The following is an 8,791-nucleotide window of genomic DNA, read 5'->3' as shown; positions in this document are numbered from 1 at the left end:
GGGGAAACCTCTGTCGTTGCGACGTCGGTTGAGGAGGAAGTTAATGATGATGATCATGAAACTCCAGTTCAAGTTTCTGTCGAACCACGCAGGTCGACGAGACCACGTGCTACTCCAGAGTGGTACGGTAATCCCGTCTTATCAATCATGTTGTTAGACAACAATGAACCTGTAAAATATGAAGAAGCAATGGTGGGCCCAGATTCCAACAAATGACTAGAGGCCATGAAATCCGAGATAGGATCCATGTATGAGAACAAAGTGTGGACTTTGGAGGTACTACCTGAGGGCCGCAAGGCTATTCAGAACAAATGGATCTTTAAGAGGAAGATGGACGCTGACGGCAATGTGACTGATTATAAAGCTCGACTTGTGGCGAAGGGTTTTTCACAAGTTCAAGGAGTTGACTACGATGAGACATTCTCACCTGTAGCGATGCTTAAATCCGTCAGAATCATGTTAGCAATAGCTGCATTTTTCGATTACGAGATCTGGCAGATGGATGTCAAAACGGCGTTCCTTAACGGTTTCCTTAAGGAAGAGTTGTATATGATACAACCCGAAGGTTTTGTTGATCCTAAGAATACTAACAAGGTGAGCAAGCTCCAGCGATCCATTTATGGACTGGTGCAAGCATCTCGGAGTTGGAACAAACGCTTTGATGAGGTGATCAAAGCATTTGGGTTTATACAAGTGGTTGGAGAATCTTGTATTTACAAGAAAGTGAGTGGGAGCTCTATGGCGTTTCTAATATTATATGTGGATGACATATTGCTGACTGGAAACAACATGGAGTTTTTAGAGAGCATAAAGGATTACTTGAATAAGAGTTTCTCTATGAAGGACCTAGGAGAAGCTGCTTACATTCTAGGCATTAAGATCTATAGGGATAGATCAAAATGCCTGATAGGACTTTCACAAAGCACATACCTTGATAAAGTTTTGAAGAGGTTCAAAATGGAACAGTCCAAGAAAGGGTTCTTGCCAGTTTTACAAGGTACGAGATTGAGTAAGACTCAGTGCCCAGCAACTGATGAAGATAGAGAGCATATGCGCTCCGTCCCCTATGCTTCAACCATAGGTTCTATCATGTATGCAATGCTGTGCACCAGACCGGATGTTAGCCTGGCCATAAGTATGGCAGGTAGGTTCCAGAGTAATCCAGGAGTGGAACTGGACAGCGGTCAAGAATATCCTGAAGTACCTGAAAAGGACTAAGGAGATGTTTCTCGTGTATGGAGGTGACGAAGAGCTCGCCGTAAAAGGTTACGTCGATGCAAGCTTTGACACAGATCCGGACGACTCTAAGTCGCAAACCGGATACGTATTTATTCTTAATGGGGTGCGGTAAGCTGGTGCAGTTCCAAGCAAAGCGTCGTAGCAGATTCTACATGTGAAGCGGAGTATATGGCTGCCTCGGAGGCGGCTAAGGAGGGTGTCTGGATGAAGCAGTTCATGACGGATCTTGGAGTGGTGCCAAGTGCACTGAATCCAATAACCTTGTTCCGTGACAACACGGGTGCCATTGCCTTAGCAAAGGAATCGCGGTTTCACAAGAAGACCAGACACATCAAACGACGCTTCAACCTCATCCGCGACTACGTCGAGGGAGAGGACGTAAATATATGCAAAGTGCACACGGATCTAAATGTAGCAGACCCGCTGACTAAACCTCTTCCACGGCCAAAGCATGATCAACACCAGAACTGTATGGGTGTTAGATTTATTACAATGTAATTCACATGATGATGTGAGGCCTAGATTATTGACTCTAGTGCAAGTGGGAGACTGTTGGAATTATGCCCTAGAGGCAATAATAAATATAGTTATTATTATAATTCCTGTATCAAGATAATCGTTTATTATCCATGCTATAATTGTATTGAATGAAGACTCATTTACATGTGTGGATACATAGACAAAACACCGTCCCTAGCAAGCCTCTAGTTGGCTAGCCGGTTGATCAAAGATAGTCAGTGTCTTCTGATTATGAACAAGATGTTGTTGCTTGATAACTGGATCACGTCATTAGGAGAATCACGTGATCGACTAGACCCAAACTAATAGACGTAGCATGTTGATCGTGTCATTTTGTTGCTACTGTTTTCTGCGTGTCAAGTATTTATTCCTATGACCATGAGATCATATAACTCACTCACACCGGAGGAATACTTTGTGTGTATCAAACGTCGCAACGTAACTGGGTGACTATAAAGATGCTCTACAGGTATCTCCAAAGGTGTTAGTTTAGTTAGTATGGATCAAGACTGGGATTTGTCACTCCGTGTGACGGAGAGGTATCTCGGGGCCCACTCGGTAATACAACATCACACACAAGCCTTGCAAGCATTGTAACTTAGTGTAAGTTGCGGGATCTTGTATTACGGAACGAGTAAAGAGACTTGCCGGTAAACGAGATTGAAATAGTATACGGATACTGACGATCGAATCTCGGGCAAGTAACATACCGAAGGACAAAGGGAATGACATACGGGATTATATGAATCCTTGGCACTGAGGTTCAAACGATAAGATCTTCGTAGAATATGTAGGATCCAATATGGGCATCCAGGTCCCGCTATTGGATATTGACCGAGGAGTCCCTCGGGTCAAGTCTACATAGTTCTCGAACCCGCAGGGTCTGCACACTTAAGGTTCGACGTTGTTTTATGCGTATTAGAGTTATATGGTTGGTTACCGAATGTTGTTCGGAGTCCCGGATGAGATCACGGACGTCACGAGGGTTTCCGGAATGGTCCGGAAACGAAGATTGATATATAGGATGACCTCATTTGATTACCAGAAGGTTTTCGGAGTTACCGGGAATGTACCGGGAATGACGAATGGGTTCCGGGAGTTCACCGGGGGGGGGGGCAACCCACCCCGGGGAAGCCCATAGGCCTTGAGGGTGGCACACCAGCCCTTAGTGGGCTGGTGGGACAGCCCAAAAGGGCCCTATGCGCCAAGAAGAGAAAATCAAGAGAAAAAAAGAGAGGAGGTGGGAAGGAAGGGAAGGACTCCCTCCCACCAAACCAAGTCCAACTCGGTTTGGGGGGGGGGGGAGTCCCCCCCCCTTGGACTCGGCCGACCCCCATGGGGTTCCTTGAGCCCCAAGGCAAGGTCCCCTCCCTCCCACCTATATATATGGAGGTTTTAGGGCTGATTTGGGACGACTTTGCCACGGCAGCCCGACCACATACCTCCACGGTTTTTTCTCTAGATCGCGTTTCTGCGGAGCTCGGGCGGAGCCCTGCTGAGACAAGGTCATCACCAGCCTCCAGAGCGCCGTCACGCTGCCGGAGAACTCTTCTACCTCTCCGTCTCTCTTGCTGGATCAAGAAGGCCGAGATCATCGTCGAGTTGTACGTGTGCTGAACGCGGAGGTGCCGTCCGTTCGGTACTAGATCGTGGGATTGATCGCGGGATTGTTCGCGGGGTGGATCGAGGGACGTGAGGACGTTCCACTACATCAACCGCGTTCACTAACGCTTCTGTTGTATGATCTGCAAGGGTACGTAGATCACTCATCCCCTCTCGTAGATGGACATCACCATGATAAGACTTCGTGCGCGTAGGAAAATTTTTGTTTCCCATGCGACGTTCCCCAACATGGGCCACTTTGCTGCTGTTGCTACCGCTGTTACTTGTTACTTTGCTGCTGCTGCTACTACTGTTCCTTGCTACTCCGCTGTTACTTGTTGCAAGACTTTGTTGGCGCTAACATCCCGTCAACAAGGCTTTTTCTGGCACCGTTGCGGGGGATTTTCAAAGCTTTTTCTGCTGCCGTTGCTATCGTACTACCTTGCTACTGATACTTTGCTTGCAGACACTAATCTTTCAGGTGTGGTTGAATTGACAACTCAGCTGCTAATACTTGAGAATATTCTTTAGCTTCCCCTTTGAGCGAATCAATAAATTTGGGTTGAATACTCTACCCTCGAAAACTGCTGTGATCCCATACGCTTGTGGGACATCACACTAGTGAGGCTAGAAATGGTGGAAGGTGAGAGTGCATCTATACCATGGACTCAGATTAGTCATGAAGAACTCATATACTTATTGCGAAAGTTTTATTAGTAATCGAAACAAAGTGCTAAACGCATACTCCTAGGGGAAGGGTTGGTAGGTTTAACTTTCGCGCGATCCCGACCGCCACACAAAGGATGACAATCAATAAATTAATTATGCTCCAACTTCCTAACATAGCGGTCCACCATACGTGCATGCTACGGGAATCACTAACCTCAACACAAGTATTTCTAGATTCACAACACCCTACTAACATAACTCTAATATTACCATATCTATATCTCAAAACTAATTGTGAGGATTCAAACTTCTCTTAATAATCAATGCACTTGAATATGAAAGTTTTTATTATATCCTCTTTGGATGCCTATCATATTTAGGACTAATTTCATAACACACGCCAATTACCAAGTTACTTAGAGAAAGCGCTCTCAAAATGATATAAGTGAAGATCGAGAGTTTTTATTTCTACAAAATATGACACTGCCGTGCTCTAAAAAGATTTAAGTGAAGCACTAGAGCAAAACTATCTAGCTCAAAAGATATAAGTGAAGCTCATGGGAGCTAAATTGCCTAGCTCAAAAGATATAAGTGAAGCTCATTGAGTATTCTAACAAATTCTTGATGAGTGCATGGCCCCCTCAAAAAGGTGCGCAACAAGGATGATTGTGATAAAACAAAAAGCAAAGACTCCTATAATACACGACACTCTAAGCAAAACACATATCATGTGGTAAATAAAAATATAGCTCCAAGTAACGTTACCAGTGGATTGAAGACGAAAGAGGGGAAGGCATCCCCAAGCTTAGGCTTTTTGGTGTCCTTGATTTTGTCTTAGGATGACTTGGGCATCCCCAAGCTTAGGCTCTTTCCACTCTTTATTCCATTGTCCATAAGAACATCACCCAAAACTTGAAAACTTCACAACACAAAACTTAAACAGAAACTCGTGATATCATTAGCATAGGAAAACAAACCACCAACTTTTTAGGTATTGTAGTAAACTCAATTACCATTTAGATTGATGTTATATTACTTTATTCTCAGTTGTCCATGGCTCGTACCCCCCGATACTAAGCATAGTTTCATCAAAATAAGCAATCAACACAACAAAAACAGAATCTGTCAAAAACATAAAAGTCTGTAGCAATCTGTTTATTTCGTATACCACTGCTATCCCAAAAATTCTGAAAATTATGAACATTAGGGAAATTTTCATATCAATCAGCAGCAAAAAGATCAACTGAAAATCTCTTTCTGTATAGGAACTAAAAATAATTTCGTGAGCACAAAGTTTCTGTCTTTTTCAGCATGATTAAACAACTGTCACCAAAACTAACCATAAAAGTTCTACTTGGCACAAACACTAATTAAAACATAAAAAACACAATCATAACAGAATCATGATGGTGTGGACTCAACAAAACAGAAAGTGAAAAGCAAAAACAATTTTATTCATTGGGTTGCCTCCCAACAAGCGCTATCGTTTAACGCCCTTAGCTAGGCATAAGGCAATAGAATCAAGTATCGTCATCTTTAGTGCTCAAACCGTAAGTAGCTCTCATAATGGATTCATAAGGCAATCTTATTTTCTTTCTAGGAAAGTGTTCCAAGCCTTTCTTTAATGGAAATTGAAATTTAATATTCCCTTCCTTTATATCAATAACAACACCAATAGTCCTAAGGAAAGGTCTACCAAGAATAATGGGACATGTCGTATTGCAATCAATATCAAGCAAAATGAAATCTACGGGCCCATAGTTCCTATTTGCAATAATAAGAACATCATTGATCCTTCCCATAGGTTTCTAAATAGTAGAATCCGCAAGATGCAAATTAAGAGAGCACTCATCAATCTCATTGAAACCTAGAACATCACATAAAGATTTTGGAATTGTGGAAACACTAGCACCCAAATAACACAAAGCATGTCATTCATAATTTTTAATCTTGATTTTTATAGTAGGTTCCCACTCATCATGAAGTTTTCTAGGAATGGATATTTCCAACTCAAGTTTCTCTTCAAGAGACTTCATCATAGCATCAACGATATGATTGGTAAAAGCCTTATTTTGGCTATAAGCATGTGGAGAGTTTAGCATGGATTGCATCAAGGAAATACATTCAATCAAAGAGAAACTATCATAATTAAATTCCTTGAAATCCAAAGTAGTAATTTCATCACTATTCAAAGTTTTAATATCCTCTACTCCACTTTTACTATTTTTAGCATCAAGATAAATAGACTCCAAATCATTGGGGCGTTTCTCAACCAAAGTGGATTTACATACAACCCCATCATCATTAGGATTGACATTGGAAAACAAGGATTCAATAGGAGTCACACCAAGCACTTTAAGATCTTCGTGATTCTCATCACGAGAACATGCCTTTTTAAGCCATTCATGTCTAACACGAATTTGGGCGGTTCTTTCTTTACTCTCATTCATAGGAACATGCATAGCTTTCAAAGTTTCATCCATATTAATCTTGGGAGGAACACATCTCAATTTAAAAGCATTACTATCAATAGACATTCTATCAACAGTCCTAGCCAAGTCATCAATTTTAAGCAGTTTTTCTTGTATGGAAGCATTGAAAATCTTTTGCGAAGTAATAAACTCTTTAATATTACTCTCAAGATCAGAGGGTAATTTATTATAATTTCCATGAGCATTGTTGTAGGAATTGCCAAAATTATTAGAGGGATTACTAGGAAACGTCCTAGGATGAAAGTTACCTCTATAAGCATTGTTGTTACCAAAATTATTCCTACCAACAAAATTAACATCCAAATTTTCATTGCAATTCTCAATCAAGGAAGATAAAGGCATATCATTTGGATCTAGAGGAGCAAACAATTTACTAGCAAAAAATTTCATTAACTCATCCATCTTAGCACTCAAAGAGTTAATTTCTTCTATAGCATGCACTTTTTTACTAGTAGGTGACCTTTCAGTGTGCCATTGAGAATAATTGGTCATGATATTATCTAGGATTTTTGTAGCTTCTCCTAGTGTGATTTCCCTAAAAGTTCCACCAGAGGCGGAATCGAAGATATTTCTAGAAGCAAAATTCAAGCCAACATAGAAAATTTGTATAATCATCCAAAGACTTAGGCCATGAGCGGGACAATTTCTAATCATCAATTTCATTATCTCCCAAGATTGTGCAACATGTTCATGATCTAGTTGCTTAAAATTCATGATATCATTACGGAGAGAGATAATCTTAGCAGGTGGAAAATACTTGGAAATAAAGGCATCTTTACACTTGTTCCATGAATCAATACTATTTTTGGGTAAAGATGAAAACCAAATTTTTGCTCGATATCGTATTGAGAACGGAAATAGCTTCAATTTAATCATATCATTATCCACATCTTTCTTCTTTTGCATATCACATAACTCAATAAAGGTATTAAGATGGGATGCGGCATCTTCACTGGAGGGCCGGAAAATTGCTCTTTCATAACATGATTCAACAAGGCAGCAGTAATTTCATATGAATCCGCACTAGTGGCGGGAGCAATTGGAGTACTGATAAAATCATTGTTATTAGTATTAGAGAAATCACACAATTTTAGTGTTTTCAGACATGGTGACTTAGCAAGCAGACAAGCACACAAGCAAACAGAAAGCAAGGAAAAGAAAGGGCGAACGAAAAAGGCACATATTTTTGTAAATTTTGTTTTAGAAGTGGGGAGAGGAAAACGAGAGGCAAATGGCAAATAATGTAGATGCAAGAGATGAGTTTGCGATAGGTACTTGGTAGATATTCCTCACTTGAATACTCCCCGGCAACGGCGCCAGAAGTTCTTCCTCCTACTTCTTGAGCTTGCATTGGTTTTTCCCTTGAAGAGGAAAGGGTGATGCAACAAAGTAGAGATACGTATTTCCCTCAATTTGAGAACCAAGGTATCAATCTAGTAGGAGTATCAAGATGAGGCACCAATGAAGCTGCGCAAAGACAAACAAACTTGCACCCAACGCGATAAAGGGGTTGTCAATCCCTTTACGATTACTTGCAAGGTGAGATCTGATAGTGATAAAAGGTAAAAATAAATAAATGTGCAGCAAGGTATTTTTGGTATTTTTGTATGTAGATCTGAATATATAATGTGTAAAATAGACACCGGGGCCATAGTGTTCACTAGAGGCTTCTCTCATGATAGCATGTATTACGGTGGGTTAAAGAATTACTGTCGAGCAATTGATAGAATCATGCAAAGTCAAGACGATATCTAAGGTAATGATCATACATATAGGCATCACGTCTGAGACAAGTAGACCGATACTTTCTGCATCTACTACTATTACTCCAAACATCGACCGCTATCTAGGATGCATCTAGTGTATTAAGTTCATAACAAACAAAGTAACGCCTTAAGCAAGATGACATGATGTAGAGGGATAAATTCATGCAATATGATATAAACCCGTCTTTTTACCCTTGATGGCAACAACGCGATGCGTGCCTCGCTACCCCTTCTGTCACTAGGTGAGGACACCGCACGGTATGAACCCAAAACCAAGCACTTCTCCCATTGTAAGAATTATAGATCAAGTTGGCCAAACAAAACCCATAACTCGAAGAGAATTACAAGGATACGAAATCATGCATATAAGAAATCAGAGGAGACTCAAATAATATTCATAGATAATCTGATCATAAATCCACAATTCATCGGATCTCAACAAACACACCGCAAAAGAAAGTTACATCGGATAGATCTCCATTACGATCATGGAGAACTTTGTAT

The sequence above is a fragment of the Hordeum vulgare genome, chromosome 6H (genome assembly GCF_904849725.1).
Source record: "Hordeum vulgare subsp. vulgare chromosome 6H, MorexV3_pseudomolecules_assembly, whole genome shotgun sequence".
Lineage (NCBI taxonomy): Eukaryota > Viridiplantae > Streptophyta > Magnoliopsida > Poales > Poaceae > Hordeum > Hordeum vulgare.
This window is presented reverse-complemented; position numbering follows the sequence as displayed.